Source organism: Homalodisca vitripennis, chromosome X (genome assembly GCF_021130785.1).
Source record: "Homalodisca vitripennis isolate AUS2020 chromosome X, UT_GWSS_2.1, whole genome shotgun sequence".
In the NCBI taxonomy this organism is placed as follows: domain Eukaryota; kingdom Metazoa; phylum Arthropoda; class Insecta; order Hemiptera; family Cicadellidae; genus Homalodisca; species Homalodisca vitripennis.
The window spans coordinates 111160829-111184774 of NC_060215.1; the positions used below are offsets into that span (position 1 = coordinate 111160829).

At 32.6% G+C, this 23946-nt stretch overlaps 1 long non-coding RNA gene across 1 annotated transcript; it reads left to right on the forward strand.

The window, feature by feature from the left end:
- Positions 1–12317: 12317 nt before the first annotated feature.
- Positions 12318–22377, forward strand: LOC124368571. The gene is made up of 3 exons (XR_006922966.1): positions 12318–12358; positions 20550–20653; positions 21933–22377. It is a non-coding gene; the product is annotated as an uncharacterized LOC124368571 (long non-coding RNA).
- The last annotated feature ends 1569 nt before the right edge of the window (positions 22378–23946 follow it).

The following is a 23946-nucleotide window of genomic DNA, read 5'->3' on the forward strand; positions in this document are numbered from 1 at the left end:
ACTGACCACATAACTCCGAATTCATAGAAGCATTGTTTAAATTTTAAAGGTAATTCACCAATCTCCAAGTAGCGAATCTCCTATCTCCTTCAAACTAATAACCTAACTCCAGATTGTGTAAAAATAAAAACCACTAACTCACTATTCATACATTTAGTTACTGGATAGTTCCTATTTAAAACTAATAACAGTTACATGAACATTGAAATTACTGAATGCATGTAAAAAACAAAATTTCCTTGAAATTAGTGTAATAATAAGTAAACTTAAACATACCCGATTTCAAAACACTTAACTCCAGTTTCTAGTTGCAACTAACCTCAAAACCCTCTTGTCAGCAATACTCCTAACTCCAGTAATACATGGAATGTGTTTTTAAATTACCTACATTAATGGTAGCAACATTATTCTTTACAGAAAGCAAACTGTGTTACTTACTTCAAACGTAGAATGCAAGCAGTGAATCAAAACATAGCAATCGAGTCCAGTTAAACGTATCAGAACAGCACACAATTTAACCCTATGGCACAATATGGAAACAGCTGGAGATAGCAGGTTTGCAAACACACAAAAATCCCACAAAATAGATAGGTGATTTGCAAATTCCCTTTTCTCTCTTTTAATAATTTTATTGGAGTTCTGTGATTTTGTGAGTCTAAAGCAGACAGCCTTGCCGATAATATAAGTAGAAAACCCCGATTTTGAATTTTGTGGAGTTAGGTGATTTTACAACTAGCCCGACGATAAGTAATATGTAAGTAAAATGATATATCTTTAAAAAATTCTTTATTATAGTAGTCTAATGGTATCTTATGTAAGTTCTGATTTACTTTAGGCCTTTTTCTCTGTCTTAGAGTTGTTCATAAATACTTCTAAATGTTTAACATTTTTTTTAATAAGTCTAATATTATATTGGATCTATTTTTTGGCTGGATTTATTTCACCGATTGTTAAAAGTGTATTAGGTATCTCAAACAGACCACAAACCATGTGATCAGATTCACTAGTACGATGTATCTTTCCTGCCAGCTGTCAAGGTTGTCAATGATTGAAGGAAAGAGAGAAAGAGACTGCCATTTGTTCCGCTATCCACTGTCTCCCCCCCTCACTACGCTGTTGGGTATGGTGGGGCAATATCAAACATGGCTGCCTTCTCCTACCAAGAATCAGTGCTTTCACATTATTTAGTTAATATATATATGTGAACTTCAATGAAATTAGACTTAATTTGTGTTATAATAATTATTAGTATCTAATTTTCTTTGCTTGGAATAAAATTTAAAAAAAATTCCAGCTGTCCTTAACTGTAACACGAACACTCATGGATCATCTTTATTTTCATCTCCGCAAGTTCATTTCTCTGGAACAACATGGGTTTCTACGCTCTCGTTCAACAGTGTCTAACTTGCTTGAATTCCAGGAGTATGTTATGACAGCTTTCAATGATTCTTGTCAGGTGGACTGCATCTATTTGGATTTATCTAAGGCCTTTGACAGAGTTGATTTTCGCTTGTTCATTGCTAAACTGAAGGGATACGGTGTTCAGGGGTCACTCCTAAATTGGTTGAATAGCTACCTTAGAGACAGAATTCTTACAGTGAAGTTTGATGGAAGTACTTCAATACATATAAATTGTGTTATCTGGAGTTCCCCAAGGGTCCCACTTGGGGTCCCTTACTCTTCTTGATTTTTATGAATGACATCCATGGGATTATACTTACAAACTTCCTCATATATGCTGATGACATAAAGATTTTTGATAAGGTTCATTCTGATGGTAAGGCCCTGCAATGCTCACTAAATAACATCGTTAACTGGTGCAGTTCTACAAAAAAAAGAATAGAGTTTCTATCCTTTTATCCTGAACTCTACAAACTTGTGCAGCTATATAAACCAAGGCATGTCCGGTACGCCTTGGACGAAAACTGTTCAACTACAGGGTCATGACATCTTACGACTTCCGCCCTACCACCCAGACCTCAATCCCATTGAGTTAATTTGGGCCGAAGTCAACATCATGTGGTTATGAGAAATACATCTTTCACTATGTATCAAGCTAAAGCTCTATGCGAAGACAAGATATCAAGTATGGGCGCAGAAGAGTGGTCAGTAAAGTGCAAGCACGTAGAGAAAATAGAAAGGGACTATGCAGCCGCAGAACCCCAGATTGACAATATTATAGAATCCCTTATTATATCAGTTGGTTCGGATACAGACAGCAGTGACAGTGACCAGAAGAGGAGGACAACTTGAGTGGAATTGAAGAAACTCCAATGAAAAAAAACAATCATTGTAAGTAACATTTGTTATTAGAAAATTATATTCTAGCATTTAAATTAATTAAATATTATTGAAGTGATTGTAAATTAAATAATAAGAGAATACCAAATAATAACAATAATATGACTTATCCTTGTTTTTCAGTTTTTATATTGTTGTTTAACGTGTTTTTGAAAATAACGTATGTTTGAATAATAATCAGCAAATCGAAATCGTGAGTTTAAAGTCGTTAAGAGATTCTTGCGCCTTCATCTCAGCGGCTAGCACTTAAACGCAACCCGCGTCACAGATAGCGTTCGTTTTTTTGAAAGGGTAGTATTAGGGCTGCACGAGCACAGCTAAATTCCTCCAACTATGGTATGGAGCTGAATGCTGGCAAATGTGTTGTACTATCTTTTAAACGTGGTTCTAACATCATCTTAATAGACTATTTGCTGGATAAATGCTCCACTGAAAAGAGTTGTTAAATTCAAGGACTTGGGTGTGTTTCATTCATCTTCTCTCAGTCCCTACGATCACATACAGCATATAGTTTCTAAAGCCAACTCGTTGCTTGGATTCATCTTCAGATCAACTAAACACTTCGTCTCGCCATACTTTATGGTAATCTTGTACAAAGCCCTAGTCCACCCTATTCTTGAGTATGGGTCTATTATTTGGTCGCCTTATCAACTCAACCATGTACACAGTCTAAACAACGTACAGAAACGCTTTGTCAGGATGCTTTGCTGCCGGTTTGGCTGGACCTATTTTAGCACTCCCATTGTTGAGATTGAAAATCAATTTGCTCTCCGTCCACTGGATTCGAGGCGTCAAATCACTGACTTGGTTACGTTATACAAGCTACTAAATGGATTGATTGACTGCCCGGTTCTACTCAGCAGTGTTGATCTCTCTGTCTCAAGAGGAACCCGTTCCAGAATGATATGTCAGAGACGCCATCGTTCGACTTATTACTCCTACCACAGCGGCCTCTCTAGACTCCTGAGAACTGGAAGTGATGAGTTGCTACTCATGTAGACTTTTTCAATGAATCTGTTGTGTCTTTTAAATGTAAGGTAGCTTCCATTATTTGATATGTAATTTAGCTAGCCAGCTAGCCTATAGGTACTAATGTCAGTCTTGTTATTTATTTTCCTAGTTTAATTCAATATTGTTTTGTTACCATTCGTTAAGTAATGTATCTATTTGTTTCATATTTTGTTATTGTTTTGTAGTATTTATTAATCCTAGTCATATTTTTGTTACTGTTGTACTTATATATAAAACTAAAACACTAAGTTACTCTGTACTATTCTATTTGTATAAATGGTGTGTACTGTTGAAATAAATAGATAAATAAACTTAAATAAATAAAACTACATGTAACCCCCCCACCCCCCCCCCCCCCCACCCCCCCCCCCCCCCACCCCCCCCCCCCCCCACCCCCCCCCCCCCCCACCCCCCCCCCCCCCCACCCCCCCCCCCCCAAATTCTGCAAAGTAAAGTTGACTTTTCCCCATGGCATTATAGAATGTTCCGGTAATAAAAATCTGATATGATTTGATTTGAGATGATCTCTAATTTTTGATCCGTAAAAATTCATGAATGAAATCTACCAACTCTATCGGTAAAAATATACGCCCTAAATTTGAAATGTGTACATTACTATACCCCTTCTTAAGTAATATCAAAAGTTTATCTTAATAATTTTGATACATTTGTAATTCCTTTTTGCTGGGGAATGTAATGTAACATGCTACATGTACACGTAGTTTCACTAGGCCACTATACGGAGTTACCTAGACTACTCGTAACACTGAATAACGCACAAACTCGTCTGTCGAAGTCAACGTGTTAATAACATACTTTACAATAACTATCTTGTTATTATACAAGTTGCTTGTGTATTGTACACGTAGTTTCACTAGGCCACTATACGGAGTTACCTAGACTACTCGTAACACTGAATAACGCACAAACTCGTCTGTCGAAGTCAACGTGTTAATAACATACTTTACAATAACTATCTTGTTATTATACAAGTTGCTTGTGTATTGTACACGTAGTTTCACTAGGGCCACAATACGGAGTTACCTAGACTACTCGTAACACTGAATAACGCACAAACTCGTCTGTCGAAGTCAACGTGTTAATAACATACTTTAACAATAACTATCTTGTTATTATACAAGTTGCTTGTGTATTGTACACGTAGTTTCACTAGGCCACTATACGGAGTTACCTAGACTACTCGTAACACTGAATAACGCACAAACTCGTCTGTCGAAGTCAACGTGTTAATAACATACTTTACAATAACTATCTTGTTATTATACAAGTTGCTTGTGTATTGTACACGTAGTTTCACTAGGCCACTATACGGAGTTACCTAGACTACTCGTAACACTGAATAACGCACAAACTCGTCTGTCGAAGTCAAAGTGTTAATAACATACTTTACAATAACTATCTTGTTATTATACAAGTTGCTTGTGTATTGTACACGTAGTTTCACTAGGCCACTATACGGAGTTACCTAGACTACTCGTAACACTGAATAACGCACAAACTCGTCTGTCGAAGTCAACGTGTTAATAACATACTTTACAATAACTATCTTGTTATTATACAAGTTGCTTGTGTATTGTACACGTAGTTTCACTAGGCCACTATACGGAGTTACCTAGACTACTCGTAACACTGAATAACGCACAAACTCGTCTGTCGAAGTCAACGTGTTAATAACATACTTTACAATAACTATCTTGTTATTATACAAGTTGCTTGTGTATTGTACACGTAGTTTCACTAGGCCACTATACGGAGTTACCTAGACTACTCGTAACACTGAATAACGCACAAACTCGTCTGTCGAAGTCAACGTGTTAATAACATACTTTACAATAACTATCTTGTTATTATACAAGTTGCTTGTGTATTGTACACGTAGTTTTCACTAGGCCACTATACGGAGTTTACCTAGACTACTCGTAACACTGAATAACGCACAAACTCGTCTGTCGAAGTCAACGTGTTAATAACATACTTTACAATAACTATCTTGTTATTATACAAGTTGCTTGTGTATTGTACACGTAGTTTCACTAGGCCACTATACGGAGTTACCTAGACTACTCGTAACACTGAATAACGCACAAACTCGTCTGTCGAAGTCAACGTGTTAATAACATACTTTACAATAACTATCTTGTTATTATACAAGTTGCTTGTGTATTGTACACGTAGTTTCACTAGGCCACTATACGGAGTTACCTAGACTACTCGTAACACTGAATAACGCACAAACTCGTCTGTCGAAGTCAACGTGTTAATAACATACTTTACAATAACTATCTTGTTATTATACAAGTTGCTTGTGTATTGTACACGTTGTTTCACTAGGCCACTATACGGAGTTACCTAGACTACTCGTAACACTGAATAACGCACAAACTCGTCTGTCGAAGTCAAACGTGTTAATAACATACTTTACAATAACTATCTTGTTATTATACAAGTTGCTTGTGTATTGTACACGTAGTTTCACTAGGCCACAATACGGAGTTACCTAGACTACTCGTAACACTGAATAACGCACAAACTCGTCTGTCGAAGTCAACGTGTTAATAACATACTTTACAATAACTATCTTGTTATTATACAAGTTGCTTGTGTATTGTACACGTAGTTTCACTAGGCCACTATACGGAGTTACCTAGACTACTCGTAACACTGAATAACGCACAAAAACTCGTCTGTCGAAGTCAACGTGTTAATAACATACTTTACAATAACTATCTTGTTATTATACAAGTTGCTTTGTGTATTGTACACGTAGTTTCACTAGGCCACTATACGGAGTTACCTAGACTACTCGTAACACTGAATAACGCACAAACTCGTCTGTCGAAGTCAACGTGTTAATAACATACTTTACAATAACTATCTTGTTATTATACAAGTTGCTTGTGTATTGTACACGTAGTTTCACTAGGCCACTATACGGAGTTACCTAGACTACTCGTAACACTGAATAACGCACAAACTCGTCTGTCGAAGTCAACGTGTTAATAACATACTTTACAATAACTATCTTGTTATTATACAAGTTGCTTGTGTATTGTACACGTAGTTTCACTAGGCCACAATACGGAGTTACCTAGACTACTCGTAACACTGAATAACGCACAAACTCGTCTGTCGAAGTCAACGTGTTAATAACATACTTTACAATAACTATCTTGTTATTATACAAGTTGCTTGTGTATTGTACACGTAGTTTCACTAGGCCACTATACGGAGTTACCTAGACTACTCGTAAACAACTGAATAACGCACAAACTCGTCTGTCGAAGTCAACGTGTTAATAACATACTTTACAATAACTATCTTGTTATTATACAAGTTGCTTGTGTATTGTACACGTAGTTTCACTAGGCCACAATACGGAGTTACCTAGACTACTCGTAACTCTGAATGGGGCACAAACTCGTCTGTCGAAGTCAACGTGTTAATAACATACTTTACAATAACTATCTTGTTTATTTATACAAGTTGCTTGTGTATTGTACACGTAGTTTCAACTAGGCCACTATACGGAGTTACCTAGACTACTCGTAACACTGAATAACGCACAAACTCGTCTGTCGAAGTCAACGTGTTAATAACATACTTTTACAATAACTATCTTGTTATTATATACAAGTTGCTTGTGTATTGTACACGTAGTTTCACTAGGCCACAATACGGAGTTACCTAGACTACTCGTAACACTGAATAACGCACAAACTCGTCTGTCGAAGTCAACGTGTTAATAACATACTTTACAATAACTATCTTGTTATTATACAAGTTGCTTGTGTATTGTACACGTAGTTTCACTAGGCCACAATACGGAGTTACCTAGACTACTCGTAACTCTGAATGGGGCACAAAACACTCCTGTCGAAGTCAACGTGTTAATAACATACTTTACAATAACTATCTTGTTATTATACAAGTTGCTTGTGTATTGTACACGTTGTTTCACTAGGCCACTATACGGAGTTACCTAGACTACTCGTAACACTGAATAACGCACAAACTCGTCTGTCGAAGTCAACGTGTTAATAACATACTTTACAATAACTATCTTGTTATTATACAAATTGCTTGTGTATTGTACACGTAGTTTCACTAGGCCACTATACGGAGTTACCTAGACTACTCGTAACACTGAATAACGCACAAAACTCGTCTGTCGAAGTCAACGTGTTTAATAACATACTTTACAATAACTATCTTGTTATTATACAAGTTGCTTGTGTATTGTACACGTAGGTTCACTGCGCAGCGCAAAGATTGTCATGGGCCTATTCCACAGACTTGAAATTGTCCCAGTTGTCTCGTTGTGTTGTCTGACTGACGATATATTCAACATACGTGATTAGATAGGTTAGAAGAGATACAATCAGTGTAGGTTATATCTTTGAAAGGGCCGTTCTAGACCACTTTTGGTAAGTAATGTAATTCCAGTTTCTACCATTAGAGGCAAGTCCTCTGTAAAACTAAAGCTAGTAATCAAGTAACTTCTACTTACATTAAAGTTCTAAAAAGTAGGTACTTTAAGGTTATGGGACCTGTGACAAAGACTGCTAAATCAATGCAAATCCCTACTTTGTGTTATTTTTCCGCAGCCATTACCAACATTTGTGTTCTTAAATTCACGTAACGAGGATTGCCAATCACAATGCAAGAACAGTAGAAGTTTTAAATTATTAAAAAATGACAGTTCAAATTGGTCTACATTATTGCCATAGTCGTGTGGCAGGAACGTATAATATTCCTGAACGTTTTAATGAAGTGAAATGGTTTATGTCTATATGGTGACATGGTAATACGTTAAGACTATTCTTTTATAGTACTTTTCTGTCCTCTCAATGAAGTATTACACTATTTTCATAAATTATCTATCAATGAATTTTTAAACACTTACAGTGTCTGGCATCTACAGTAGCTTTAACAACACTAAGTAAAATTGAAATTAAGTTTTGCTCTTAAAAAGTTAAAACGTTTAGATACATAATTTCGTCACATCATTGCAGGTAAAATTAGGTCACAATATGATACACCTTTTATATACTTGTTTCTTTCACTGATACAAGTTTCTGTATACTCTAATGTAGCTAAAAGCTTAAACTATCAGACAATAAAGAAGATTTTAATGCACAGTGTGTTCTGCTCAACGTTGTGGTTAGCAAGGAGTGATCACACGAATGCCTCTCTTCCTGCAGATTGTACCTTACATATTGAAGCTGCTCATCCTCATCTCCATATCGATGTTTACTACTAGATGTACTCTCGATATATTTATAACTTTCGACGTTAATCCTTGTAATAGTCATGAGATAAACTCAGTAAATGCTGTAGTGAGGTATTCTATTACATAGTGGATAGCCAAAGTTTCTATATAAAAAAATCGTCTTAAAATCGTACTAATTATGAATTTGGTTTTTATCGCGCTTCTCCTTGGTTATCTAATGAGTTATAGAAGGAAATTGTTCAAAATAGATGTTGCATAAGAATAACACGTGTTAAAAAAAGTGTGTTTTAACTATTTTAGGACTTTTTAGGGAAAATTGTGTCTGGTGTTTTCAGTAACAGTTCTCAGTATAGCATTTGTTCAAAATTTTTACTTTATAGCTTTAGAGTTACTTGGAATACATTGTAATGTAAGAAACACAAAAACACCAGTTGCAGAAAATCAATCATTTTAAATTATTTTTAATAGGATCTTTAACGTAATAATCTACTCCTTTAGTAGTTTTCTAGCGTGCCTTGTAAACCCTCTCATAAAGACTGAGCCGCAGTTGTGGCTTGAAGAAACTATAAACACTTGTGGAAAATGCGGTCGACTCGGCCGTGACCATTATAGTAGAGCCGAATAGTGAATCGCTGTCCTGGAATGATTAAACTGTAAAATACAGTTGCAGAATATTAGCGTGCCGTATAAACCTTCTCATAAAGAGTGAGCCACAGTTGTGGCTTGAAGAACTATAAAACACTTGTGGAAAATGCGGTCGACTCGGCCGTGACCATTGTAGTAGAGCCGAATAGTGAATCGATGTCCTGGAATGATTAAACTGTAAAATACAGTTGCAGAATATTAGCGTGCCGTATATAAACCTTCTCATAAAGAGTGAGCCACAGTTGTGGCTTGAAGAACTATAAACACTTGTGGAAAATGCGGTCGACTCGGCCGTGACCATTATAGTAGAACCGAATGGTGAATCGCTTTCCTGGAATAAGCTTATAAAATAAAGTTGCTGAATATTAAAGCACCGTATGTAAGGAATAACTAAAAATGGTTTATTCATCAATAATGTCAGTTAAGCTTTTGTAACATCGATCCCTGTATATACGATATGGAATGTGCTCACTGAAGAAAATTATATATTGTTGTTTTTTACACATTTGAAGTAGGACTTAAGTTAATCTTGACTTGAACGGAAGGATATTCCTAATAATGCCTAAGATCCTTAGATATATTATATCAATATATACCTCGTATATGCAGATTTTCATATGGCCTAATTTTTAATTATTGCACCAGCCTAATAAACTGCTTACCTATAGTATGAGTTGTACTCTACAATGCAATCATTATAAGATCATTTCTGAAGTTACTATCTAATACTGAGCTAAATATCCGTATACTCATCTATGTTTGCTGTAATAAACTAAAAGTATTCCAAATGCGGCACTTTTAAAGCCAGTCACAGATTCATAAATATGACCCGCAGCCAGGGATTGAGGTACATAATATTTGGAAATTGATGTCCGTGCATGATATTTACATGCTCTGAGAAGGCCAAAAACTGTAAACAAAGCCCACATACAAGAATTGGTTTAATTTATTTTTAAGTTTTAGTTACAGATTTATGTATTCACACTAATAAATAAAATTCACTTCATGTACTGTACCGCTCATGTCGCGAAAACGAACTAATTAAGTGAATAGTTAAGTTTTTCTTGTTGTTCCGATGAAAAATATATATACGTAATACTTAGAAGGCTGCTATGGTCAAAAAGGCTTTATTTCTGGCCTTTGAAACAGTCGTCTTGTAGTGTCAGTATGTCCGTGCTAAGTTCTCACAACATTTAAAGTTAATATTTTAAAGCAGGTTTTGAGAAACGTAAAGAATGAAACACATATGAACTTTGACGCAGGTTAGTGACTCTGCAGTTTTCCTTAAGAAATTGTAAAATTTTGTATGTCACTGTAGGAAGTCAACCAGTGACATTCAAGTACCTTATATACAAACATCCTAAACTTTCATCATTAATCTGGTATTCATAAAATATTTATATAATGTTTCTACATGCACAATCTGTAAAATAAATTAATAGCCATGCAATTTTCATTATTACTAACACTACTAGTCATGCACTGTATATTATAAAATTTAGATTTAAACAGGTTTCAGTCTCTTTAACTAATTTTGGTTGTTTAGTGTGGGTTAAATTTCAATTAAGCGTAGTAAATACTATGATTAGTTTTGCACATTCTAAAATGTTCCGGGAAACTTTTATTACTTCTCATCTTTTTCTTTATAAAAGTTTTCCTCGGATTTCAACTAACATTAAAAGAAATAAGTAGCCAAATTGGATTAGCCTTGATCGACTGTAGTGCTTAACAACACATTTAACAATTCATTTTTACTATATAGATAATTTTCATATGATTGAACATAGCCTACACCACTCTCTAAATCTACTAGATTAGGTGTTATATTTTCCTATAACAACTTAAAATTTTGTTGAAATAAAAAGAAATAACGGTAGCGGCCGTTTAGGCACAAATTCTCTTTTTGGTATTTCCTTTAATTAGAAGAAACCCTAAAAAACAATGATGCAGAGAGGAGAATCGAGCCCTGTGACGAGCTGAGCCAGTCACATACCCGCACTTGTCCTCCTCTGCTTAGAACTATCCGGATCTAGCGGAGTCGTGTGCTTCTCATACAACAGCTTTCATCACTGTAAATGTTACTTTATGAGTTTCTAGCTTAAAAACAGCTCGAAAAACAATAAAAAAACCCTTTCAAGTATTTAATTTCCTTTACTATTATAACATAGATTGTAAAAAATTACAATAAATATAGGTACTCACTTGATATTCATTGAGTACATTGTAGTTATTAATACTTGTTTCAGGTTATTAACTAATCTTAAATAAATAACATAATCGTGATTATTTCAAATACTTTATAGAAAGTTAAAATCGGGCTGATTGGTCTCAGGTGATCTATTTCTTAACAAATGCCATTTTTGTTAATTGATTCTCCAATCATTTTAGTAAATTAGGATATAAAACTTTATATGTATATATATATATATATATAATATATATATATATATATATATATATATATATATATGAAGTATGACTAGATATATAAATTCAGTATAAAATAAATCAAGCCCAAATTGTTTATTATTTTTCACGTGCACAAGCAATATAAAAATAGGAAATTAGTCTATTTGTAATTTATAAACAGGTACATTTGAACTGTTCTCAACATCTGTCGCCATTATTAATCCTATATTTTAGTTGAACTATCCTTTTGTTATAGTAATCTACTAGCTTTGCTTAATTTTGCACTGACTTGAATGTATTTAAATGAATAACTTATGAACTTAAATACAGGCCATTGTTATTATTCAATTAGTTTTAATAATATGGTTAATATTGATATAATTTAACTCAAGACATATTGAAATAAATTTTGTAGGAATGTATGAATGTCGCAGTACTATTTCATATGAGTTCCGCACTTGTTTGCAAGTGAAACAATTATAGATTGAGACGCTACAACCATAAACTTCTTATCAGCGAACGAAACAACCACAGTTGATTGAATTCATTAATAATGTAATGTCAAGTATGATTAAATACGACTTACATGTTTTTTACGCTAATTTAACGAAAACAATACATCCATCGGTCGTAAAACTGTCATAGATAAATATTTATGTTAGGTTCGTTATTAACTGAAGCTATATATGGAAGTGAAGAAGTGAGTTTCCTCAGTTGACTCCTGATTCACAAACACAAAAGGTAAGCATTTTAATCATTAATTTATGTATTTTGAACAATGAATATATGAAAATGTTTTGTTAGTGTTAGACATTTTTCCTAAAAATATGCAAGGTGTAATGGTGTTCATATAAATTCTATCGATTGTTTTTGAAAAGTTGTTCTTGAATAAAACAAACAACTTACTTACTTACTTGTTCTTGCTTAAACAATTCTTGACTTTCACTATAAAAAAAGAAACAAAGTTGGTTATACCTAATAAATAGAGTGAAATAGTTATTGAAACACTCCGAGGAAGCAATAAGATTTATAATAATTAAATAGTTATGGCATAAAGATTACTTATTTCTATGAATAATGAAAAAGTAATTTTATGGGAACCGTTAAGGTTGGGACACACATATCCGCACCACGCCCGACACGTGAGTCGGCCGTATGCTGGCCGTCATACGGTGAAAGAATTGCAGCGCAATATTCAACCTGCAAGTCCACACATTGTCCGCACCGACACCAGAACCGTCGTGGCCGCACCGTGCCCGCACCGTCACCTATATGTGGAGTTTGAATTTTGACGGGCACGGTGCGGTCTACGAGTGGCATCATATTATGTTGTTTACTGTTGCGTTCTTCTTTTTAAAACTATTTAAGTAATCTACACGTTCTATTTTATTGAATTATTTAGTATAGTCTACTAGTTCTACATCCTGTGTTCGCGTACAAAATCATATTTATTGATAAAAGTATTACATTTTTCTTACCTTAGATTAAACTAGTCATATTATCTTATTGTGCATATTTTCTTATTACAACAATTTTGAAAACCATGTTTGTACATTAAGTGATTTTAAACAACTAAATTCGAATTATGAAAATCTATAAACATTTTTCATTAATTAAAAAATGACAAGCATGTAATTATTTGTGCAAAAAATCTATTTTTCTTTGAAGTATTGAAGTTACTTGATAAATTTATTCCCGTATTTGGTAAGAGTCATATTTAGAATGTTTCTATGATATTTGTATATTTTTTATTCTTTTTCACTTCAATAAAGTAAAATTTAAAATATTTTATTTACAATAAGATTTTCAAGCAAGAAAAACCCATGTTAAAAATAAATAATAACTTAATAATAATAAATCATTTATTTCCCCATAATAACAAACAATATTACAAATAAATATTATTGCCAGTGCTTAGTAATAAATAATACAGTGACATAAACGTATTTACAATAGCAGTAAATAACAAATACAAAAAAAATTTTTCTACTTACTTTATTTATAATTTTATGTACTTAGAGTAATAAAATGTAAAAAGTAGGTTACATCCTATTAGATTTTTCTTTCTTTTTTTTTAACTAATAATTAGGCCAATAGATTTACAAAAATGAGGGAAATTTAGGTACCCGATAAGAGGCTGTGCCTGTGTTGGAGATACTATATACAAAAAGGGTAAAAAATAAAAAATAGCGGAATCGAGCAAGAAATGAAATGACAAAAATGAGTATTGTAGCTTGTGTAGTAAATAATGTGATATTGCGTATCAAAGTTTAAATTTAGTATAACTAGTGTGCTGCATTAAACAAAAAGGATTTATGCATGATTTACAATTCAAATATTAGGTTTTACACAATGTAACATTAAATATTATATTATAAATAATTATTTTATAATGCTCTAACGTGTTTATTTAAATATTATTATAACTTAGCAGACAAGACTAACTGTACACTAATTTATTATCTTAAAAATATACTCAATATCATTTTGACCGATCAACCATACTTCTAATTTTTTTTTAGAAAATACATTTATGTTTCTACTATTTTGACTAATTCTGGCAATAAATTATTTGTCCTCGGAGCTATAACAGAAAAATGTTGTAAAATGTGATTTTTTGTATGTTCTCCAGTATATATTTTACAAATATTTACTATGTTTTACAAATTAATTATAAACGGGCTTGCAACATGGCAAACTCTCTGGCATCACACTATAGCTCTTGGGTTTAATACAAAACACACCAAATATACTGTTTATAGTGTATTTAACCGAAATTCACTGCAATGAAACACAATGAACAAGAATTATAGGGATAAAACATATAACCAAGGTAATGATATTTACAAATTTTATATACTAGCTGATTGTACAAAGCTTTACTGTAGCATTGCAATGTTTCATTTACCACAACGATTAATAAAAATAACAACAAGGAAATTAACAATTTTCTCAAGCAATACTTAATCTTCCGAATAATTTTTTAAGTATCTGTCACTTCAAATTCAAAAGAAACATGGTCTAGTACAAACATGAGATTGTTGCGCTCGGACTGCATACGGACATGTGTGGCCTCACGGTAACCGAGCCGAGCCCGCACCGACAATCGGCCGGCTCACGTGTCGGGCACGGTGCGGATATGTGTCCCAAACCTTTACTTGTGCTTTAGTATAACTTCTGTAAATATACCAAATTAACTTGCCCTATTCGAGCACTAAAAAAAGTTTGACAATTAAAAAATGTATTAATCATTATTCATTTCATCTCTATAATATTGTATTAAATTTAATTAAATATAATTTTAGCTATCTTTCAATTATACATGCACTGATTTCATCAGAAATTTTGCCAGAAAATGCCTGTATAATTTTAATAATATAAAATATCGTTGATTCATTTTTTTCGTAACTTATATATTTTTTAAATATATTTCTGTCTAAATATAGGGAAATTTAGGTACCCGATAAGAGGCTGTGCTGTGTTGGAGATACTATATACAAAAAGGGTAAAAAATAAAAATAGCGGAATCGAGCAAGAATGAAATGACAAAAATGAGTTATTGTAGCTTGTGTAGTAAATAATGTGATATTGCGTATCAAAGTTTAAATTTAGTATAACTAGTGTGCTGCATTAAACAAAAAGGATTTATGCATGATTTACAATTCAAATATTAGGTTTTACACATGTAACATTAAATATTATATTATAAATAATTATTTTTATAATGCTCTAACGTGTTTATTTAAATATTATTATAACTTAGCAGACAAGACTAACTGTACACTAATTTATTATCTTAAAAATATACTCAATATCATTTTGACCGATCAACCATACTCTAATTTTTTTTAGAAAATATATTTATGTTTCTACTATTTTTGGACTAATTCTGGCAATAAATTATTTGTCCTCGGAGCTATAACAGAAAAATGTTGTAAAATGTGATTTTTTGTATGTTCTCCAGTATATATTTTACAAATATTTACTTATGTTTTACAAATTATTATAAACGGGCTTGCAACATGGCAAACTCTCTGGCATCACACTATAGCTCTTGGGTTTAATACAAAACACAACCCAAATATACTGTTTATAGTGTATTTAACCGAAATTCACTGCAATGAAACACAATGAACAAGAATTATAGGGATAAAACATATAACCAAGGTAATGATATTTACAAATTTTATATACTAGCTGATTGTACAAAGCTTTACTGTAGCATTGCAAATGTTTCATTTACCACAACGATTAATAAAAATAACAACAAGGAAATTAACAATTTTCTCAAGCAATACTTAATCTCCGAATATTTTTTTAAGTATCTGTCACTTCAAATTCAAAAGAAACATGGTCTAGTACAAACAGTGAGATTGTTTGCGCTCGGACTGCATACGGACATGTGTGGCCTCACGGTAACCGAGCCGAGCCCGCACCGACAATCGGCCGGCTCACGTGTCGGGCACGGTGCGGATATGTGTGTCCCAACCTTTTACTTGTGCTTTAGTATAACTTCTGTAAATATACCAAATTAACTTGCTCTATTCGAGCACTAAAAAAAGTTTGACATTAAAATGTATTAATCATTATTCATTTCATCTCTATATATTGTATTAAATTTAATTAAATATAATTTTAGCTATCTTTCAATTATACATGCACTGATTTCATCAGAAATTTTGCCAGAAATGCCTGTATAATTTTAATATATAAAATATCGTTGATTCATTTTTTTCGTAACTTATATATTTTTAAATATTGTCTGAGATATTACTATACATACTTATAGCTTTAAGTTTTTGTACTTAAAAAAGTTAGTACAAACAACTTGAATGACTTTTTATGGGAAGACTGACACCAACCGAAGTGAAACATATTTCCACGCCTCTCTTTTCTATTATTTTTATAAGTAGTTCAAATAAAAAGGCTTTTGAGATGTAATTTACATTTATTTAAATAAATATTTAATCTATAATAAAAATATGGGTTGACAATTAAAGAAACTAAAGTTACCCCATAAACCTCTTAATTATGTTTAAAATCAGCCTAACATTTTTATTTAAAGCATACAACTTTGATTTAAAATTTGTTTTTGTTTAGTTTGTTAGTATGAAACTATTCCACTTTTTAGTCTTACCTGTAGATGAAGACATTTTATCCACAATTTCCGATTAATTAGTACAGTTTGGTCGTCTCATAGGACCGAATTCGCAGATTTATTCTTAGTCTTTCTCGCATATGTGCATTGATATTCCCTGAAAAATATAAATTTTACTAAATCGAAAAAAATAGGTTAAGACCTTAGAGAGTCTTCTTCCCTTCTCCGCATTATAATATATGCGATAAGGAAAAAAGAACGGTTCATTATTTATCCTATTATTTCATTCCATTATTTTTATAATTCCATTTTTTTTTTAATTCCTGATATGGCTATGAGTGATAACATACTTGTTCATCTTACTAATCAGATTTCAGGTTGTCTAAGTCTCTCTAAATCAAATCCTATTTTAAAATTCTCGTTAACAGGACTCGAGTTCCCTAGTCAATCTGGCATCAATGATCTTTTAAATGGCCAGAAGATGTTTACATACTGGTATTTTCTAATAATAAAGCATTACTTTCAGAGCTCAGTGAAAAGCCGATCGGAATTTTAGCTACTAGAGGCTGATCCCGTAAAATCTAGTATAGTCAATTGTGACTTTACTAGTCAAGTCGCTGACTTTAACCCAATTATTCACCTCTGTGATTCTGAGATATTTATGATGAATATGATAATAACAAGTACAAAAGCATGGATGTTTAGATTGCTATAGATGTTATTAGTCCACACACACTATAGCTATATTGTATGGTGACAGAGCTGAATAAAATAGAAATGTTTTAAGAAATCAATGTCCCATATTAGTTTAATGTTAAGCCTTTGGGGAGTATTAACACCTCTTATGGTAGTTTCACACCCAGGAGTGTACGTGTTCATTACGTGCTTCGTTTTTTCAGTTCAGATTTGTGTTGACAATTTAAAGTCTATAGTTCGTACGAAAGTCAGTTTTAAATCGATTACAAATTTGTACTTAATGTAGAATGTTAAGAAATCAAGCTAGAAGAAACTTAAGAAAAAAATAAAAAATAAAGCTTAAAACAAGCTGAGTACATAGTAATTACATACACCACTAAAGAAAACTAGAAATAAGTAGCAGGAACTCGTCATTGATCAGTGGCAAGACCACGATTTTTTAGCCCGCAAAGTCATATCGTACTTCAAACCGGAAATTTTGAATGATATTTCGTAGTTTCAATTAAAAATATAATGTATATTGCTTATGGCATTATAGAGGTATCATAGATGGACAGGCAATCTAAAAAATTATATTTTCATCCCATGGAAGACAAAATAGACTTATTGTCAGCCGACTGAGATTAGATTCAATAATGCTTATGTAACATACATTTTTGGATATAAACCATCACAGAACTTATTCTTATATATTTTGAAATGAATTTCCATCCAAAATTTAAAGTATGTAAGTTGTTTTCCTCGAGACATCATTCCTTATCATTCAGTTACATTTTGCATTTTCTTAAGTTTGGGTTTCATATTAAAGTTTATGTAATATAAAAATCTACACATAAATTCACGAAAGTAATTATTTTTGTGTGTTTAGATAGTTAGGTAATGCGTATTAATGTGTTGCAAGTTTGTTTACAAGTATTTATTCTGCTACGTTCTTGTTGCCATTATGGTTACGCGTCATGAAACTCAGTGTTGCCTATATAGAAATGAATCTTAACGGAAAAGATCAAGTATATAAACCAGTTTGTTTTATAGATATCGTAGGAACAGACGGACAGAAATGAGATTTGTCCAGCATCTCGATTAATAGGCTTCGATAATGCTCAGACTACAATATGTCCGACGACTAGTCCTAACCATAATAAAGCACAGAGAGCCTAGCTGATATTAATTGCGAAAGAACCTTACAGGCAGAACCAAAAATCAATTAAACTGAGAGAAAATGGTGTGTAAAAACTGTCAGGTCAAGGATGATAAGAAATTTTACTGCCATGAGTCACGCTGGTGCCTTGATTCGGTGTTGACTTTTAATTAGGTTTTGATTAGGAAATACTACATTTATCACTTGTTCTCTAAAAGCAGAGCATTGTTCCATGTTTTACGATCAATAATTTATAATGAACGTTTATTAATTTTGCGTAACATTTAGTAATTTAAGTATTGTTCTCTTATCTAATATTTAATTAAATGTTACGGTACATGATTATCATTTGGCAGGCCATATACTTCGTCGATATTTACGGCTTCTTCTCAAAAATATTAGAGTAACTGAACACTGCAAGTTTGACTAAACGTTAAACGTTCCTCTACTGTGCTTGAAGCAGGTAGGATAAGTGAATTAAGTTTGTACATTATACCATACTGAACTATTGTTTTTACACTTTCTATATAATGTTCGTATTAATTTTGTTTAAAAACCCCTTTTGACTACATGGTACGAACCTGTTTTAATACAATTACATTTTTAATGCTGGGAGATAAAGCAATAGTTTTCAGTTGTTTCAAAGTAAATTGATAGTGTATCGCAATTTTTGTGGATAAGTAAAGTGTACCGTAGAAACGGTAATTTAATTTTATATATTTAATTTTTTGTATAGTATGTGTGAGACATAGCTTTGAAGTTGTATAGGACATCTAGTATTTTACTAGATAAGTTAAGTAATCCTGATCACTAAATATATACCACAATAAAATGACCATTTGGGCCCTTACATATGAAATCCAAATCGGTACTTCGAAAGGTCAATATAATGTAGTGGAAAATGGCTATATGTACGTCGAAAAAAACTGTATCTAATAAAAATCTAGAGATGAATAAATATTTTGGCTTTCATAATATTGGCAGTTATTTTATAAAGATTACCATGTAAAATATTGTTCAAATGTGTGTCTGTGTGTTTTTTTTTATTTTTTGTCTTACAGTAAATAAACCTCTGTTTTCGGTTGTTTCATAGAGTGATCGACAAAGTGATTCTATCATGTTTCTGTGAGATCTGCATAGATGCCTAAATAGTTTCTACCATAAAGGTATAACAATAAAACGTGAGTACGTCAGCTGGATACTTCAGTTACGTTGCCAGGACATGAATCTCAAACACTCAATTCTTTTTTCCACTTAAGGTTTTGGCAATGATAAAATCATGGCTATTATAATATCAAAAGATATTTTGAAATCTACTCATGTTCCGAGTCAACACTTTATAATCGACAAAGAAAACTTCTCTAGTCCCCTGGAAAATACCTAAGTAGCTCAAAATACCCGCGTAGTTTGCAATATGAGTAAAATCTTACACCCAACAAAAAAACTTTACACCTACCAATAAACATTAGTACGTTCCTTTCCGTACTTCTATAAAATACGAGCATTTCTTCTAGCTACGTGTGCTGCGGTTTTATTGAGGGCCCATAGGATGCTCTCGTAATATTGTGTAGTTCAGTGCCAGGTCTTGGACAACAACTAACGTTACGCATCACCGATTTATTTTGCTTTGATTGTAGAGACAGCTTTAGGTGTTGCTGCCAGTAAAATAATGTAATGCGTACAATTCTTATTTTTGTAATTATATTTGGTTTCTGTTTCCTTGAGAAATAATTTTAAATTATAAAACGAACACATGAATGATTGGAATCACTGAAATTAGGGTTCTGTGGTGTATTATGTACATATTAACCGGGCAAATAATTTATACATGTTTTATTCAATAAATTTAGCAAATACATGTTGTGAATAAATCTGTATTAAACAGCTGTATATTCATATACACAATAAATACTTAAAGGATATTGTGTAATAATTAAGTTCTTTTATTCTATTTATTTGGAACTCTTTAAGAGATTATTATATTTTATTTTTCATTCTAGACTAAACATGTGGACTATTATTGTCTTGGCAACTGCTATGTTAACTTCCGCTACTGTGTTTGGAAAATGGGGTGCCTTACCAGTACTCCTATTCTTATCCACAGGTAAACATGAATAGATATTTAGATACTTTAGTCGGTCAAATTCCTTATAGAATTATCAGTTGCATTATTGGAAAACTCACATGATTTGTTCAGGTTTACTGCTACCAGTGTAGTATTTAAGGCACATTCGCAGGCCAGTAATATATTATGAGACTTGTATTAGAGCCGATAAGGACCACCAGTTTTTCTACGGTGGTGATTATTATATATTATATTACCTTATATAATAGTACTATACTATACATATAAATATATTACTATCATTTTATTTGAAAATTTGAACTCCATGGTTCTCTCTTGGTTTTAATGTCGGTAATAAAGTGTAATGATCACAATAGAAAACTAAGATCCAATGAACTATTTCCTACAGCTGTAAATAATGTGGTACTTTTGTATGAAAAAGAAATAGCTATACGTATTGGTATTTTGTCAGATTAGATACAGTGAATAATATAAGAGCGTATCTTGACTAAAACCTTGAAAGTTTTCAAACTATGCTGATTAAGCTGTGTGTATTATAGTAAAAGAATTTCTATAGTTGTGACTTAAAGTGGTGTAATTATTTTGTAATTGCATTACTTTTTAATTTTACAACTATTGGTTACTAAAAATCTTTCTCTAAGGACAATAAAAAATACGATAACCTTTTGAGACCAGTTCCTAGGTCTCAATAGTAATGACAATTGATAGTTTTGTAACCAGGTTTAATGGAATAGAATGGCAATAGATATAAACATTAGTTACATTATGAATGTGAACGAGTGCTGGAAAAGAGAGTTTTACTGCAACATGAACTAAAAATAAAAAATGTTCTTAAATAAAATAAATAACATTCCAGTTATGTTATAAAAAAGTAAAACATAACATCTTACTTTCAGTCATTTTTATATAGATCTGACTAGAAAATTGCTATTTCGAATAAATATATCAAATAATGTATTGCCGAGTGTACAGTGGAGCAGGTACGGTGGTTATCGCATGATAACTGATTCAAGCAACGTCAAGTGATGCTGCTGTTTGGGCGAGTGACCGCTGAGCGATCCTGTCTTTGCAATCAGCCCGCTTGCCCGGTCTTTGGTGTTGGTTTAGTCACCGTCAAGCCGTTGGCCCAAGGTTGTGTTAGAGAGGGATTCTTAGCCCTAACTTCGCCTGGTTAAATGAGACATTCGTTGACTTTTTATTTCGATAAACAATATATTTTATATTAAAAAACTACTAAACCGAAATCAGATGATGCCACCTCAAACTCTGTATAAACTAAAAATGTTTTATTTCACAGAACCACATGAGCAGTGCCACCTACACCGGCTGGAGAGCACCAACATGGGGATACCCAAAGAGTTTTCAACATAGGTTATTAGACACGTTCTCCAGCCTGTGTCCTGACTGTCTGAAGGCTGATGGAGTAGACGAGGTTACCGGGATTCCAGGTTTGAAGGATGCCATCGAGTATTCATACTTCCATACCATAAAACCAACTATGAATGAAATGTTGGACAATTTAGGAATTGATAAAGGAGTGACATACAGATATTTTGTTAGCCTCTGCGAAAGAAATGAACACGTTATAAACATTCTGCCTGCAGGGGATGTACTGAAAATGTTTTGCTCTGATATAAAACAGACAGTGGAGGAAGGATATTTGTGAATCCGAATATTGATGATGGGTTTACTTTGGAATTTAGCACAGCACGTTTGAATAAATAAGAATATATAATCTGTGAGTAATATCTACTTATTTATATTTCCTCACTATGTGTACATATGTGTTAGTGGTATTATCATCCCAGTTTGAATTCCGACTCAGCATGGCGTTTTCTCAGGCTAAAATGATGCGGTCGGACATTAAATTCAGAGAATGTAATAAGCATTCACCAACTATTATTAAATTTATTTTAATAAGTTTAAATTATGAAACATGCTTATTTCACCATGCTTAGTAAATCTATATTTACTAATTTGTAATTAATATTTCTTCGAGGTTCAAGTACAAGTTTCTCGAACCTCAGTCCTGTTAACTAGACTGTTAGAAAAATAAGCTTCTCTTATAATATTTATAGTGTGTTTAACTTTTTGTTCAATCAGAACGCATACATATTATCGTTTTTGTATCGTTTTTATTGATATATTTTAAGAATTGCAGTTTTTTTCATACTGTAATGCTACTACACCTTATTGAATTAATAACGTCTAAATTCAAATTTATATATAAAGAACCTACTTGTTATATTTCTACTTCAGAAGAAGCTGTAGCAACTATTATTATTACAAATATTATTGTTGCTGTAAACAAATAGAAACTCATTAACGGGACAACCTCAGTAAATTGCATTATTGTAAATTACTTACTTTTATATCTGTAGAAATATTTATATGGTAAGCCCCATGTTAAGAAAACCATATCAAGGCACTTCGAGCTGGCTCTTAAAGCTCAGGGATGGTTGAATGCCTAACACTACTCGGCTAAATCTCTTTTACAACAGAATAAAAACAGTAGTCTTCGGCAACAGCGGTAGTCAAAACCAGAAATTAACTGTATGTTCAGACATTTAAATATAATAACAGTGAAATACGATAAGCTGTATACAGCATTATAACTGTTAAAAATGTGAAGTCACAAGTAACTTATTTATGTTCGTATTTTATTGAAATTTGAGTATAAAATGTTTCTCAATTTCTTATTTAGAATATTCCTAAATCGATTTTAAGACAAACCAGTATCTGTCACTATACTTTGAAAATTGGTTTCTTGACTTCAAGAATAACATGAAGAGGAGAAAACACGCACTGTTTGGCAAATTTATTACCAAACAATATATTATTCTTTGTTATATTATAGTTTAGAGTATTTTTATAGCATACATTTCTAAATAGATAAAGCAATACAAGTACTGAAGAACATAGTTCTGAAGTTAACCTGATAAATGTAAATATTTTACAACATTTCATACACAATTTACGCTTCCTTATTTCCTGAGTTCCTTTCCGCAGAGATATCGTTCCGAACTGAACGAACAGACACAACGCTCACATAGACATATGGCCCATGTGTAACAGAACTGTGTAAATAACATCAAATATATATTCTACATATAATGTCCTTTTGTTAATAACAGTTTGAAATATTTATTTAATAACTTCTACAAAATTGTATAGCTAATAATTAGTTACCCCACGTGTGTTTTTTTCTAACTCACCTTATTGATAATCGTACTAAGCGTTAATCTCAGTCACACAGGTAATCTCAAGTTCCCATAAAGAGAATTTGTGATAAGGTTTGCTCTGCTGAGATA